This window comes from Carlito syrichta, unplaced genomic scaffold, assembly GCF_000164805.1.
Source record: "Carlito syrichta isolate Samal-C Ts95f unplaced genomic scaffold, Tarsius_syrichta-2.0.1 Scaffold133871, whole genome shotgun sequence".
Classification (NCBI taxonomy): Eukaryota; Metazoa; Chordata; class Mammalia; order Primates; family Tarsiidae; genus Carlito; species Carlito syrichta.
This window is the reverse complement of record NW_007077967.1, coordinates 1-4,509: the sequence shown is the minus strand read 5'-3', so window position 1 is coordinate 4,509 and position 4,509 is coordinate 1. Positions and strand designations below refer to the sequence as shown.

Below are 4,509 nucleotides of genomic sequence, written 5' to 3'. Positions count from 1 at the left end.
ATTCACTCACCTCGGCCTCCCAAAGCATTGGGATTACAGGCTGAGCCACCGAGCCCGGCCTGCAAATCCATTTCTTAAAAAAAAAAAGTTCTTGAGGGGAAAAATATAAAATACCTAAATTTCAAAAGATGGACTACTACCATACTCTTTGCTCTCTGTCTTTGAGTGTCCAAAGATAGAGGATTTCACAGTATGTTTTCAATCATTCAACTTTTGCAAACATATACAAATAGGCTCCTCACTAGCAGTTCTGTTTGGGCAATTAATAGCAAGCAATATGCTTGAATTAGAGGTCCAATTTCCTCTTGAATGCAGTTTCTCCTCTTCTTGGCAACAAAGCCATTTGCAGAGATCTGGAAATCACGAGTTTCCTAAGTGGAAGGAGGTGCTGGTCTGGTTCACCTGAAAATATCCGTTCAGATTGACTGGTGTTTTATAGTAACATTTCAAGACCCAGTTTATGTTATTGATGACAATGGAGTCAGGGTTGCCTTAGTTAGGTGAGTTTGCATAGGGCTCATAGCTGCGTCAAGCCAGCATGGGGTTGATCTGGTGTCGGTGACCTGCACTGACCAGGGAAGGGTTAGGACCGCACCGGTGAATCAGAACGGAGAGAAGAAAACTACTCGGAGGCAGCTCTTCTGGGAACAGTCTGGCCAAGACTGAAGCCGATTTTATTCAAACCTTTTCCAACTTATATACCATTTTCTATACCCTCCAGCAATGTGATAATCACTCACTGGGGGCGTACAAGTTTCGTGCTTTACAAACTATGCATCACAAGACCACCACGAGATCTGCAATTTCCAAGCAAACAATTCAAATTCCATGATGCCTGCCGTGCTTACATCAAGGTCACAGGTGCACAATTTCAATACAAATCGTTCAAAGTGTTTTCCATAATGTTCAATGAATCATTCATATTATACTCTTTGCTCTATACCCTGATTAATACAAAAAACTTTCCTGAGTTAACTCTAGGTTCAATCCAAGTTCACTGATTCCCAATATTTTTAACAATTAATATTATCAACTTAACACTATACTATTAACCTATTACAATTTAACATAATGCCTTATAACTCAGTTAAAACTTATTCTTAAACTACAAAACTTTACTATAATTCATGTTTCATATGTCTAAACTTTAATTTTCATATGATCTAGTTATTGGACTTTAATACTAATGCTATATCCTATTAAGCTAATACCTTATCGTTAATTCTTTTATAAATCATATAGTAACTATTACACTTGAATAATGTAGCAAAAGGAATCAAAACAGCAAGCATAGATTTACGCAGCTATGAGTGTATATGTATATATTTTATCCCAACAAGTCTACTCTAAAAATCAAATAGTAGCTGTCACACTCTTGAACAAGGAAATGCAGGGCTTCCAAGATGGCGGCCATGGGCTGAAGCAGACAGAGTTTCGGTAATTAACGAAACAAAAGAAAACGTTCTACCTGGCTAGGGGCAGGGGACAGAACTATCATGGTAATTTAGTTTCTAATCTTAGCCCTAGGGGAAACAGCTTTCGGGAACAAGGACTACCCAGTCTACCAGGAAATAGAAGTAAAAAAATATCTAGAAAGAAGCTAAACTTAGAAAGACAGAAACAATTCCGCCATGCACCTTCCATCAAGTGTACTGAGATTCACTTATAAGTTTTACTGCCATGTATGCACACTGGTCACCAATCACACGCCAATATCATAGGTATAACTGATATCCTATGTCAGAGGCGATCTTCCAGATGGGCCTTTACAGGCCTCAGCCATGTAGCTATAGATGTTGGCTCCCAACAATCTGGGCCACGTTCTGCACCACATCCCTAGGGATGTGGCCAGTCCACTTGGAGGGCACTTCCAAGTTCACAGGCTTGATGACCTGGCTTGATGACTGGTGTTGGACAGAGAGACACCACCAAGCTTGTCAATGTGGTCCTTGCAGTGCAAAACAGTATCACTCCAGGCAATGCCCAGGAAATCAAGGATGAGCTTGAGGGAGTGCTGCAGGTGCAACACCAGCTGCTTGTAGTACAGGGGCAGACACTTGTCCTTGCCCACCTCCATGCACTGTGCATACATAACCTCGATGGTTTTGTTCTACTTGAGGCAGTTGTGGTAGTTGCTGAGGTCGAAGCCAGTGATGGTGACCTTGCATATGATCATGGAGTGCACGGAGGCCCAGCTGTCATGTACCACAAACAAGAACTTGGAGTTGGGGAACAGGCACGACAGGTACACTGAGGACTTGAGTGTGAAGGGGTCCTTGTTGCAGAGCACACGGGCCAACTAGCCATGCTTGGCAATAACCTCAGGATGAAGGCCTGTATGGTGGGTCCAGCACCTCGTCCGTCACACCCGCCTCGTCCAGCATCAGCTTCTGGCAGCCAGACTTGGACCAGACCTAGCATGTGTCCAACACATGCAGAATGATGCGCATCTTCTCACTGCAGTACACCTCGGAGTGGGCGTCCAGCATTGCCTCACTGTAACAGTACTCCATGCAGTCGACTCGCATCATCACCAGATCCTCCTACTCGGGCCACATGGCTCACCGGGGGCTCCAAGGGTATGCTAGCACCACGCAGCACTCCAGGACCTGCTGCCCCAGCTGGATGCCAGCATCAGGGCCAATGTGCAGCCAGCCACCAGCAGCACCTTCTGCACTAGCAGGCACATGCTGGACCAGGGGCGAGGCAGGCCTGGCCTAGAAGCCAGCATCTGTGACTTCAGCTGCAGGTCAGTGGGCAGCCTGCCCACCCAGATCACATCTCCTTTGGGCACTACCAACTCTGGACTCCAGCCCTCGAGCCTGCTCGCCAAGGCTTTCTGCTGGCAGAACCTGCTCTGAGGCATGGCCAGACAGCCTCATGCACCCAACAACTCCCGGCTCACCAACCACCCTGGCCGAGGCTCATTTTGATAATTTTAAATAACACCTCAGCAAAGAAAAATTACATGCAATAAAATTAGTACAAATTTAGAACTAAATTAAGACAAATCTAATAAAACATCAAAGCTCATCATAGCAGCTTAGGAGATTCTTAAAGGAAAATCTATAGATCAAAAAGCTCATATTAGAAAAGAAAAAAATGTGCAAATTATTAGCAGTATTTCTTTCAAGAAATTAGAAAAGTGAAAAGGGAATCTAGATAAAGTAATAGTAATAAATATGCTAAACAAAGTTAGCAAAGCATGCAATAGCAAATAAAGTAAGAGAATGCTGTGAATATTTTATGTAAGTAAATTTAAAAATATAGATAAAAATTAATCTTTAGATAAATATTTTTGCCGGGCTTGGTAGCTCAGCCTGTAATCCCGCACCTTGGAAGACTGAAGTGAGTGGATTTCCTGACCCTTCGGGTTGGAGAACTGCCTGGGCAACTTGATGAGACCTCATCTTTACAATAAATCAAAAATCAGCTGGTTGTGCTAGTGCACACCTGTAGTTCCAGCTACTTGGAAGTCTGAGGCGGAAGGATCACTGGAGCCCAGCTGGTCGTGGCTGCGGTGGCCAGGAGTGGCCACTGCACTCCAGCCTGGGTGACAAAGTGAGAATCCAACTCAAAAAAAAAAAAAGAAAAATATTTTCAAAACTGTGAGATGAAATAGCAAATCTGAATAGTAACAACTGAAGTTTTGTTACCTTAAATTCCAAGGTTTTCGATGGAAACTTTAGCAAACAATTAAGAAACAAATGTTCCCTATCTTATACAGCCTATATTAGTACTAAAAAATTTAGAATACTCCTAGAGTTAGGCAAGTTATGTAATTTTGACAACAAAACCAGAAATGGGCAGTATAAGGAAGAAGCATTATAGACTAATCTTATAGTAATAAAGCAATGATAACAAATTTTTGTAATAGATAACAAATCAGTGACAATATACACCATAGTTAAGATTTTTCTTTCTCTTTTGTATTATAAATATGTAGGGTACAATTCAGGTTTAGGCATACAAACGTTGATTATGCAGTTACCCTTGTTAATGAGGTAAGGATTTTTCAAATAATGTGTTCTGAAATCAGTAAAGTTTATTAAAAACAAAAAATCATTAAAAAACTGGTTTTACATTACAAATGTTAGTATATTTTAATTTTTCAAAAATCTGTATTTTCCCACATTAGGAGCTTTACAGGGGAAAGTCATGTAATATTTTAAGTAGCTGATTAAAAACAACTGATACAATTTAACCTTTATTATAATTAAATAATGCTTATTAAGCCAGGAATACAACTTTTCATAATTGATAAATAATATCTGAAGTTATTATGTATAAACTCTTTAGCCCACTCGGAATTAAATTATAGTTTTACCATATTACTTTGGAATAATTACTTAACATTGTTGTGCCAACAATTCTTCACTTAAAAGTCCATAATTTTATACATAAATTACTTTGAAATGTGTCTAAATAGCTAAAAAGTACTAATCCATTCTAAAACTGCCAACCATACGGTATCGTGAAGCCTGTGGTAGTTGTGAGTGTGCCACTGCA

General features: G+C 40.6%; 1 pseudogene; it reads right to left on the bottom strand.

Moving 5' to 3' along the window:
- Positions 1–360: 360 nt before the first annotated feature.
- Positions 361–2,704, bottom strand: LOC103250779 (annotated as a pseudogene).
- Between the last annotated feature and the right edge of the window lie 1,805 nt (positions 2,705–4,509).